We start from the raw sequence: 12,250 nt of genomic DNA on the forward strand, positions 1-12,250 counted from the left end.
TGTTTGCTGCTGAGATATGTTTCTTGTATGAAGCAGAATGATGGATTCTGTTTATATATTCGTTCTGTTTTTTTTTTTTAAACTGGGGAATTGATTTCATTGATGTTGAGAGATATTAATGACCAATGACTGCTACTTCCTGTTATTTTTATGTTGGTAGTTGTTGAGTGTGACTGTTTCTCTTCTGTTGGTTTTAATGATGTGAAATTATTTATTTCTTGGATATAGTTGGCCTCCTTGTGTTGGAGTTTTCTTCCTATTATCCTTTGTAGGGCTGGATTTATGGAAAGGTCTTGTTTAAATCTGGATTTGTCATGAAATATTTTGGTTTCTCCATCTATGGCCATTGAAAATTTTTCTGGGTATAATAGTGTGGGGTGACCTCTGTGCTCTCTTAGGGTCTGCAATACCTCTGTCCAGGCCTTTCTAGCTTTTAGGATCTCAGATGAGAAATCGGGTGTAATTCTGATTACATCTGCCTTTATATGTTACTTGTACTTTTCCCCTTCCTGCTTTTAAAATCCTTTCTTTGTTCTGTATATTTAGCGGTTTGATTATTACGTGGCAGGGGGATTTTTTTTTTCTGGTCCAATCTGTTTGCTGTTTTGTAAGCTTCATGTACCTTTATAGGCATCTCTTTCTCTAGCTTAGGGAAATTTAGTTCTATGATCTTGTTGATGTTTTCTGGGCCTTTGAACTGGGAATCTAATATTCTCCTTCTTCTATTCCTATTATTCTTAGGTTTGGTCTTTTCATGGTGTTCCAAATTTCCTGGATGTTTTGTGTTATGAACTTTTTAGAGTTTGCATTTTCTTTGACTGATATATTGGTCTCTTTCTCTCCTATCTTGTGTACCTGAGATTCTCCCTTTCATCACCTGCATTCTCTTGATGATGCTTATGTCTGTAGTTCCTGTTCTATTTTCTAGGTTTTCCATCTCCAGGATTTCCTCAGTTAGTGTTTTCTTTATTGTTTCTATTTCCCTTTTTTTGGTCTTGGACAGTTTTATTCATATCTTTCAACTGTTTGATTGTATTTCCCTTTATTTCTTTATATTTATTTGCTTCCTCTTTTATCAACTGTATTGGCTCAAATGTATTTTCCTTTATTTCCCTAAGGAATTTGTTCATGTTCCCTTTAAAAAAGGCCCCTATCAACTTTATAAGATTAGATTTAAGATCCTCTTCTTGTGTTTTAGTTTCATTAGGATATCCAGTGTTTGTTGTAGCAGGATAGCTTTAATTGTGCCATATTGCCCTGGGTCTTGTTGATTGTGTTTTTATGCTGTCCTTTAGGCATCTGTTTGTCCTTGGTGTTGGCTGGATGGTCTTGATGGCAGCAGGACTTCTAGGGAAGGTAGAGGTAGCTATGTGCCAGACAATGAAGGTCAGGGTACCCAACTTTGCTGGCTGTGCCTCAAGCAGGCCCTACTCTGCAGGCTATGTCCTGTCGGTCCCAAGTGGTATGGTGGGTGGATCTGACTGGGATAGGATTAATAAAACAGATTTCCAAGGTCTTGAGGCCCCGAAAGGTTTCCATGGGGAAGCAGGATGTTTTTGGGGTCCCCCAAGAGTCCTTTTGAGTGAAGAGAGAACCCAGAGCCTTAAAAACAATTTATAAGATATTTAAATTTTATGCCAGGCAGTGGTGTCACATGCCTTTAATGCCAGGATGCAGGAGGCAGACTTAGGCAGATCTCTGTTAGTCTTAGGACAGCCTGGTCTACGTAGTGAGTTCCAAGAAATCCAGGGATACACAGAAAAATCCTTTCTCAAAAACAAGCAAGCAAGCAAACAAACAACAAAATAAAATAAAATAAATTCGACTGTCAGTGTTATTGACTTGTCCTACTAAACCAAAGATTATAAATTTTGCTTTAAAAATGAAACAAAATTAATACCATATATATATGGACACACACACACACACACACACACACACACACACATAACACACCATTATGGTGAAGGGTTTCCTGAAATGTTCTATTGAATCCTGAAATGTTCTATTGAATCATTTCTCCAAGCAGTTTCAAAACTATGTATCAAAGAAGTTCTTAGCCTGCTTACCTAGCACAACCAATCACCCTGTGTACTTGCTATACACTCTGTTTCTCCTAATGAAAAGTTTTAGACCCTCAGAACTCTACTCACTTCATAATCCCAAACGGCTTAGTGCCAGGCCATCTATGACCATTCTTCTTAGTGAATAACAATGATTCCTTTATGCCTCTGATGAGGAACTTTTGCAAAGGCAGGAAATCCAATGAGTCTACATAATGCTTTTTCTTTCTTCTGTTTTCTTTCTTCTACTCTCCTTTCTACTCTTCTCCCTTTTTGTTTAACTTCTCTTTTATACCTATGGTCATGGCTGTTTCTTCAGCAATTTCTCTTTTGGTGGCAGTATTGCTCTACTGAAGGAAAACAATTCTTTGCTCCCACCCTTGGCTTTTGAAAAACACCTACTCTTTGAACAAGTGTATTTCTCTTGGAAAACCTTGCATCTGGGTCTGGGATTTGCATCTAAGGGAGATTTCCTGGAACCTACTCCTAAGAATTCTCTGTCCAGGCTTTCTTAATTATATAGGAAAGGAAGGTCAGGCAGCTCCCATGATCTCTTTGTTTGCTTTTTTTCATGTATTTTTTCAGTAAGTTTTCCTTGGCTATAAAATACACACCTGCTCATTATAGAAAATGTGCAAGCATGTAGAAAAGGCTAAATAAGAAGATAAACATCATGTATAAGCCCATAAACATTAGAGAAGTGCTACTGTGAGCAGTTGAAGCAGTTCTCTCCTAAGTGGTTTCTTTTTCTACATTTTGATATATTTTCAATCATGTCCTACATACAATGTTTAGTATTCTCAGTTGTATTACCTATATTTCATAGGTATGCATATGTTTTTTGAACTTTAAAAACTAACTTCTAACTTAAACCACTTTTTAACATATCCTTTTAATTCTTGTAGAGTAATCAGCAGTGTATATGTAGTATGTGCTAATTATAATTTCCTTTAAAATGAGATACTTATATTGCTTATAGATACTACTATTTTAATTAACATTTCTATCAATCAAATAAATACACTAGGGATCCCTTCATTGAATGTGCAAAATATATTTCAGAAAATAAAGACCATTGTAACATGAACAGCAATTGGTTTGAATTAATGGGTGTACCTCCTCTATTAGTTGTACTTCTTTCTATCTGGGATGACATGGTACAATGGAAAGAGTATTACTCAAACTGGCACCCATATGACCCTTAATAATCACTTAGTGACCCAGAATGGATCAGAGCACTCCAACATATAAGTAAGTAAAATATTTGTTCAATGCCTGGTTTACTTTTTAGTTTAGCTATCTCAAACTCAACCTTCTGGTGTTCTTATGGTGAAGAACCTACTATTCACTGATCATCGCCTACATATATCCAAAGATAGCATTAAGTGTGTTTTAGAAAAATATCTTCTTCCAACCATACCTAACTATAAAATAAGGCTCCTTTCTCTTAACAACTCCTGTCTCCTTTCTCTTACCAACTGGTAAAAAAGCTCACTGATGTTTTTGAGGGGTGGGAGGGGGCGATTAGTTAAGTTTATTAGCTATTTTGGAAATGGATGAAGGAAAGAAAAATAGCAAATAGAGGCACTGACAATGAGGCCAGCCTGGTCTACAAAGTGAGTTCCAGGACAGCCAGGGCTATACAGAGAAACCCTGTCTTGAAAACAAAAAACAAAACACAAAACAAAAAATTGATATTCTTACAAAACTTACAAAATTTCTGGGGTAGTTTTTCCGACTGCCCAGATGGCATGATAACAGGAGTAACATTTTTGATGTTTCTTATGAATGGCACAGTATCAATCTAGATTGCTTAGCTGCAATGCTTGCTGAACATATGAAATCTCCTTTCACCATTATCCTGGTACTGCTGCTATATAGCTTGGATCTGTTTTAAAGTTTGGGTCTCAGTTTGGCACTATTAAAATGTAGTGGTGACTTTGAAAATATGTGTCTTTATGGTGGATTAGAGGTTATTGGTGGCCTGCCTTTAAATTGAATTGTGGGAACCCAGTTCCTTCTCTGAGTCTCAGCTGCCATGAAGTAAGCAATTTCTCCTGCCATACACTCCTGCTTCCAGTGCTATCCCTCTACAGGCTCAAAAGTAGCAGGGCCAACCAACCATGCACCAAAACATCCCAAATTGAAAGCTCAAATAAACCTTTTTTCTTAGTAAGTTGATTTATTTCATGAAATCACTTCAATAATAGAAAATTAGCTAATACATGTGGAGAGTCCCTTGAACTTTGTAGACATTTCATTTCCCCCTTTTTTGTATTCTGTGATTTTCTCTTTAATAATTTATTACCTAATGTTAGTGAGTTCCACAATGTGTTACATGAAGATGATACATAGTAGATAAATATTTTTGAGACGTCATGTATTCATTTTTTAGATATAACATTGCCATAGTAAAATACATTCATTATGAGTGAAGTATACAACAGAAATTTATTGTCTCCTGAGGCTACAAATCCCAGATATAAAACATATTTGGTTATTTCTGAGGGTTGTAAGGGAGAACACATTTCATAGCTCTTTACTAGCCTCTGGTGGTTTGTTATAGATGTATCAGTCCTGCCCATGTCTTCTTGCCCAAACATCATTGTCACTGTGTACATGTGTCTATGTAAAAATGTGTTCTTTATATAAAGTATAAAGTATGTTGGATTAAGGGCTCAACTTGCCTCAATATACTCTGATCTTAAATAACAATATATACAACAATGTTATTTCAAAAAAGATCAGGTTTTGGTAGACTGGGGTTTATAGCTTCGAAATATAAATTTGATGGGGCTTAACTCAATTAATATTTCACACATATGGAAGTGGTTTCACTCATAACTAAATTTTGATTGGTGTCATGATTTGAATGAGAATGGTCCCTGCACTCATAGATTTAAATACTTGACCACTAGGAATGGCACTATTTGAAAGAATTAGGTGTGTGGTCTTATTGGAGGAAGTCTGTCTGTCTGTCTGTCTGTCTGTCTCTCTCTCTCTGCTCCCTGTGAATCCAGAACTCTCAGCTACTACTCTAGCACTATATCAGCCTAAGTGCAGCCATACTTTCTACCTTCTGATATATAGAGAGAGCTAAAGAGAGAAATAGAGATATATATCTTCTAATGTTTCCCACTGAGAAATTTGTATTCTTGGCTTCTTATGTCTCCACTATTTATATTTTTCTAGAGCTTTAAATGAATTTATTAGTGTGTTTTAATTTTACAAAATATTTGCTCTTCATTATGACTATATTACATATCTAACTATGTTTTTTGATTATATTTATCCCTCCTATTACCTGCACTTACTGGTATTCCATTCTTCTATTGGTACCCTAAATAGCTCTCCTACTTTTATGTGTTTTCTGAATATAGTGCCAACAGCTTAAGGGATTAAAAAACAAGAACTCATAGATGTGTTGTATCAAACCCAAACACTTCTGTATAGCAAAGGAAATAACAGAACTTCTAATATTTTTTTTTGTCCCAAAGACTCTGAAATTTAGTGTTAATACTTGGTGTGGATCTATTTTCATTCATGGTTGCAGGTATTCTATAAGTCCGTGTGAGGCAATGAGAGGAACCATTGAGTGGACCATGAGAGGAAACCTGGTACCGGGACCAGGCAAAACTCCTATTGTTCCTTCAGGATCTTTGGGGCTTCAAGCCTTTGGCGCAATCTTACCAGGCTTTCTCTCATGGTCCATGGCCCTGCAGGTTCATTTCTTGGTCTACAAATCAGGTGATTCAGTCCTGACATACCTTATTTTTAAAATTTTTATTTATTATATTTGAACTTACAACATAATTACATCATTGCACCCTTTTTTCCTCCTTCCAAACCCTCCCATGTTCCCCTTCTTGCTTTCTTTCAAATTCACGGTTTCTTTTTTATTAGTTATTATATACATATATACATACATATATTTATATTTATAATATATAAATACAACCTGCTCAGCCCATATAGTGTTAGTTGTATGTATATATGATTTCAGGAGTGACCATTTGGTATTGGATAATGAATTGGTGTGCTCTTCCCTAGAGAAAGCTATTTCTTCAGTGCCCAGCATTCCTTGGTTGTCTATAATTCTTTGTGTAGATTTGGGGTCTCATGGGATTTCCCACATCCACATTAGTATGTCTATTGGTTTCAATCTCATTCAGTTCATTTTTAGGCAGTCATGTTGATAAGAGTTTATGGGGTGTAGCTTCTGAAACTCCTAGGAGACACAATCTCACAGCAAAATCTGTGATCCTCTGGATCTTACAATCTCTCTACCACCTCTTCCAGGATGTTCCCTGAGCCTTAGGTGTTAGACTTGCTTTGTAGCTGTATCTGTTGGAATTGGACTCCACATCTCTGAATTTCTGTTAGTTGTGGTTTTCTGTAATGGTCCCTGTCTTTTGCAAAGAGGTGACTCTTGATTAGGGATAAAAATTAATCTTATTTGTGGATATAGAGACAACTATTTACAATGTAGTTAGGGATTGTGCTGGTTTAATCAATTAGTAGTTGTAGATTGTCCTCCAAGATCCATGACTTTGCTAGCCCCCCCAGGTACTTAGTACGATTTCCAGGACCAGGTATTGTTTCCTGTGGTTCTGTTTTTTCTGCATCTTCCCTTGGGGTGTCCAGGTACTGCTAAACACCAGGCAGGACAAGATGAAGTGAAGTCCAGAACGGGTGGGTCAGCAGGAACCCAGTCTGGTAGTGAATGCAGGAAAGAGGAGGTCTTCTCAAAAGTTTTCAGTGTAAATAGCTCTTCAGTGTTACAGTTCTTTTAGAGGACATTCAATGAAACAACTCTCTCAGATGGTGTTCAACAGCTTTTGCACATACACTTTATTTGGGTAAATGTAGGAGAGTGGGAAGGGGTTTTTATCCCTTTTTTAAAAATTTGCCAAAATCACACTCTTTATTTTATAATAGTGTTGTAAAAGAGAATTTCAAATGATGAAGAGTTTACTCCATTTGTGTGACACAAGCTAGGTTGATTTTGAAATTAGTAGGAGGAAAAAATGCACATTTTAAAGACATCACTGAGTTTTATTTGAAATAATTCTCTATTTGACAGAAGTCTAATATTGAATTCAAGAAGTAAAGGGAAAATGCTTCCCTTATGATTGACTATTGATGCTCCTGAGTTACTTAGCCAGATATCATGCACCTCTCTGGAGTCCCACTGGAGAATAATAAAGTACAGCAAAATATTCTGTCTTTGATTAGAATTGAATTCTAAAGCATTTCCTTGCTTATACCTTTACAAGAGAAATGTACTTTTCTGCAAGCATGTAAATGAAAAGTGAACGCCTAAACAAATGAATTTACCTTTGTTTTAATTTTTTTTAATTTTTCTAGAGTTTTCTTTTAATCATATTGCTTTGTTTAGACATTTTTCTTTTATTGTATATTTTCTTTATTTATATTTCAAATGTTTTCCCATTTCCAGGTCTCCCCTTCAGAAACCCCCTATCCTATCCCTCTTCCCCCTGCCTCTATGAGGGTGCTCCCCACCCCCGACCCATTGGAAGGTTTTTTTCTTAGGGTGAAGTTTCATTAGCCGAGGTTTAAGATTCCGGGACGCCTCATTTGAGAGGAGAGCCATTCCAGGAAGTTGAACATATGTGGCATTCCTCAGGTAGAAGATTAGAGTCAGGGTTCCCAGATCAGGCAGAGAAGCCCACGAAGAAAAGGGAGTCTTCCATTTTGTGCTGATCTCAGGAAAGCTGCCCAGATGTGGTAGAGTGCAATGTTAGTAGTGAGGTGCCACAGTTACCCTCTTGATGAGTGAGTCTTAAGTTCAATTAGAGAACTATTGGTTATTTTCTTGAAGTTTTAATGATGCGATTGTTTCTCTGCTGTAATTGTCACTGTTTTTGTGGTGCCAATTATATATATATATATATATATATATATATATATATGAACTTGTCTTCTAATTTATAGAATGATTTTATATATGTTTAAAAAGAAGAAAAGAGGTTGTAGAACTCCTTCCCTGAAACAAACAAACAAAAAAAAAACTTAGTTTTTCTAAGTGGGTCAGTGTGACGAATGCATCCAATGAGTGGTCATGTGTAATTCCTGTTGTACTAATTAATGGTCAGTAAAATGAACTAGCCCAACCTTTATAATTGTCATGTCAAAGGAATAACACATGTTGGATTTTCTGCAATGCAAAAGGTGTTCTTTCTACTTCAATACTCAGCAAGTCGAATTCACATATCCAACACAGGGGAAAAATAAAACTAAATGATAGTATGGTGACTAGGAGCAAAACTTTCTACTCTCCTTCATGACTCATGGATCCTTTTCCCTACACTATGTCCTTCCTCGTTGCCTACCATTTAAAAAATCTTACTATTAAAGAATTATTTGGGAGCATGGCAGGGGGAGGGTATAGGGGGTTTTGGGGATATCATTTGAAATGTAAATGAAGAAAATATCTAATAAAATGCCTAAAAAAGAATTATTTGAAATTCCAAGGGTGTTTATTGTTCTCCAGCTGTTCCAGCTGTGTAAAATTTGTTCTTATTTTTTTTGACCTCTCATTTCATAATCTGCTTTTTGTCTTCTTTCTTTCTTTCTTTCCTTTTTTTGGTCAGTATCTTCAGTTGTCTCATACTGCTTAGATGACCCTATTCCATTTAATATTATTGGATTCTCTGTTTACATTAGGCCTTGCTGACTCTGAACTCCTTCTTAACATATAATAAATACTGCATAAATTATCACTATGGTTGTACTTTTCTTTTTAAATGTCTACTCCTAAAGACATTTCCATTTTCCCATTGCCTCAGAGATGATCAACCTGTCTGCTAGATTTCTAGGAGTCAGGTGGAGGAAAGCTTTGGAGAACTTCAGTTGATTTATTAGTTTGATCCTCAGTTGTACCAACTATTCTTCATTGAAGACACATTTTATTTTGCCATTTTAAGAAGAGAAATGCTCAGATTTCTGCCATGGTAGAGTGGCGTTGTCTAGTGCCATGGAGATGACAGGGGGAGTGGTAAAGATGAACTACCATTTACCTTTCCCATGCTCTTCAGAGGATAGCATCATCAAATGGACTATGGGCATAGTCTGTTTGGGCTATGAAATGTGAGCATGTAGCATGCCATTTTGTGGACAGATGCTGTATTCCCCACTACCACCTCAGAAACAGCTATCATAGAAATGTTTCAAGATGGATCCCTCATAAGTCTTGGCACCTATGTGACCACATTAGATGACCAGCATAAATAATAAATAAATATATTTTGTTTTAAACCTATTATATAACTTTATCTGTTACAATATAATCCCCTTATACTTTTTAAATTATTCTTTGTTTATGTATATAAATGTTTTACCTGTGTCTGTATATGGACCACATGCATGCCTAGGGTCTGTGGAGGCTAGAAGAGGGTGTTAGATCCTCTGGAAATTGAAGTACAGATAGATGTGAGCTGTTATGTGGTAATGGAAACAAAACTACAGTTCCTTTGAAAGAGCAGTAAGTGGTTTTAACTGCTAAGTCACAGTCTGCGGCCATATACTTAATTTTGATTTACCATTGCCACTAGTCTTGAGCTTTGGGGATTTAACTCAGCATAAACTTGTTCAACATAATCCAATAGCCTTGTATATTATATTTTCTTAGGCATGCTTAATTGGTTGTTATGCCATCTTCACTCTGGCTGTTAAAACTGAATTGCTTCTCTCTTCTGTCATTCTTGTAGGTTTACATCTCCATAAAATACCACTTTGTTTTACTTTTACTTCTTAAAGTTAAACTGGAGTTCATTAAGAAAATGTTATGATGTAGATTTAGACACAGATACTAAGAGTGGGAGAGAGAGAGAGAGAGAGAGAGAGAGAGAGAGAGAGAGAGAGAGACCGACCGACCTAAAAAAGGACAGTCATGCCTTTCTTTTAAAGTTGCAAGAGATAATTAGGTAATTATAGTCTACCATTTTTACTCAGAAGTATCTTATCTACTGTCAATATTTACATATGCCATTCCAAACTCTCTTTATTCCCAATGAACATAAAACTCCAAAAAGAAGAAGAAAAACTAAAAATCATGATGTTTAATCTTGTCAGCTTGACAGGATCTGGTGTCACCCATGAGTCAAATGTCTGTAACCTGTGATTAGGTTATCCTTTAGGCATGACGAGGAGTGGACCTTCTTAATGAGGTTAACTGAGAGATGGGAAAACCCACCCTACACATGGGCATAGAATCTTCTGCCAGTGTCCAAGGTACTAATGCCTCCGTAGTGGTCTGAGGGAAATGGAAAAGCTTTTTTGCTTTTTGCCTACTTCCCTTTGCATCTTATTATAAGTGCCACCACTCCAGTTACCACCATCTTTCCCTGATACTAGAACTCAGTTTCTTTGGCATTCTGATGTAGACTGAAGAACAGTCCTCTCCAGGAATCCTTCAAGCTTTCAACACCAGAGTGAGGAAGAGGAGGTATCAAAGATTGTGGACTGAGCAGCTCTTCTCTAGCAAGAAGATAGCCATGGGAATCTACCCAGATTATATTTTTCAATCAAGTATAATAAATTCCATTTTAATATATATTCAATCAGTTCAGTTCCTCTGAGAACCCTGGTGTGAGGTTCTGACACAGAGTGTACTGCTTCTTAGACCCATGCTGTCATAAATATCTGCCTGGGGGTCCCTTTGATCTGTCAGAATGGAACTCACAAATTAGTAAGACAAAACCCACAAGAGTTGTCAGCCTTGAATTCTCAAAAGCCAGGTACTTATAGGCTAAATTTGGAAGCCTATAAGTTTGTATCTAGGTCCTGAAAATTAAAGGCTTATGGCCCCAAGTTTTAAAATCCATAGACATGTATCTCTAGGTGCTCAGGTCAGAGTAAAGTCTTGATATCAAAGTTATAGGCTTTTTATGAACCCTGAGAACCAAAGGCATATTGCTTGTCTTAGCTATTTTTCTATTGCTGTGATGAAACACCATGACCAATGCGACTTAAAGAAAGTGTTTAATTTCATCATGGCAGAATAAAGGAATGGTGGCAGGAAGTTGCGAGTTTCTATCTTGATCTGCAAGCTAGAGGTGGAGAGGATGTGTATGTGGTGGTTTGAGTGGAAATGCCCCCCGACAGGCTCATAGAGAGTGGCACTATTCAAAGGTGTGGTCTTGTTGGATTGGTATGACCATGTTGGGGGAAGTGTCACTGGTGGGTTTGAGGTTTCAGATGCTCAAGCCAGGTGATTTATTTTTTTTCTGCCTGCTGATCTAGATGCAGAATTCTCAGTTCTTTCTCCAGCACCATGTTTGCCTGTGTAGCGGCATGCTTCCCAACTATGAAGATAATGATCCAAGCCTCTGAAAGTGTAAGCCAACCCCAATTAAAGGTTTTTCTTGTTCAGGGTTGCTTTGGTCATTATGTCTTTTCACAGCAATAAAACCCTAATTAAGATAGAGTGGGGTAGGAAAGAGGGAGGGAGGGAGGGAGGGAGGGAGGGAGGGAGGGAGACAGAGACTGAGACTAGGAATGATGGGAGTCTTTGAAACCTCAAAGCCCATCCCCAGTGACTCACCTCCTCCAGCAAGGCCACATCCTCTAATCATACTTCCCCATCCCACCAACTAGGACTAAAGCAGTCAAATATATGAGCCTATAGGGGCCATTTTCATTCAAACTACCACATTCCACTCCCTGCCTCCCATAGGCTTATGGCCATATCGTAACGCAAAATGCATTCAGTCTGATTTGAGAAGTCCCCATAGTCTTTCACAGTCTCAGTGAAGTTTAAAAGTTCACAGTCTCTACTGAGACTCAAGGCAATCTTTTATTTGTAACCCCTTGTAAAATCAAAAAGCAAATTACATTATTTCCAATATTCAATGGCACAGAACATATATTACTCTTCCAAAAGAGAGAAAGGGAACATAGTGAGGAATTACTGAACCAAAGCAAATTTGAAACTAAGCAAGGTAAATTCAAAAATATGTAGCTCTATATCTGATGTCAGAGGGCTTAGATGGGTTTTCCCTCCTAGCTTTGCTGCATTGAACACATTTCTTGCTTTTGGGCTGGTTCCATCCCTGAATTCAGCTTTCCTTGGCAGATGTCTCATGACTCTAGCATTTCCAACATCTTAGGGATCTCCAACACAATCCAGGCTTCACCTTCCCAGCTTTGCTCAATGTAATCCTAGG

The sequence above is a fragment of the Mus caroli genome, chromosome X, assembly GCF_900094665.2.
Source record: "Mus caroli chromosome X, CAROLI_EIJ_v1.1, whole genome shotgun sequence".
Taxonomy (NCBI): Eukaryota; Metazoa; Chordata; class Mammalia; order Rodentia; family Muridae; genus Mus; species Mus caroli.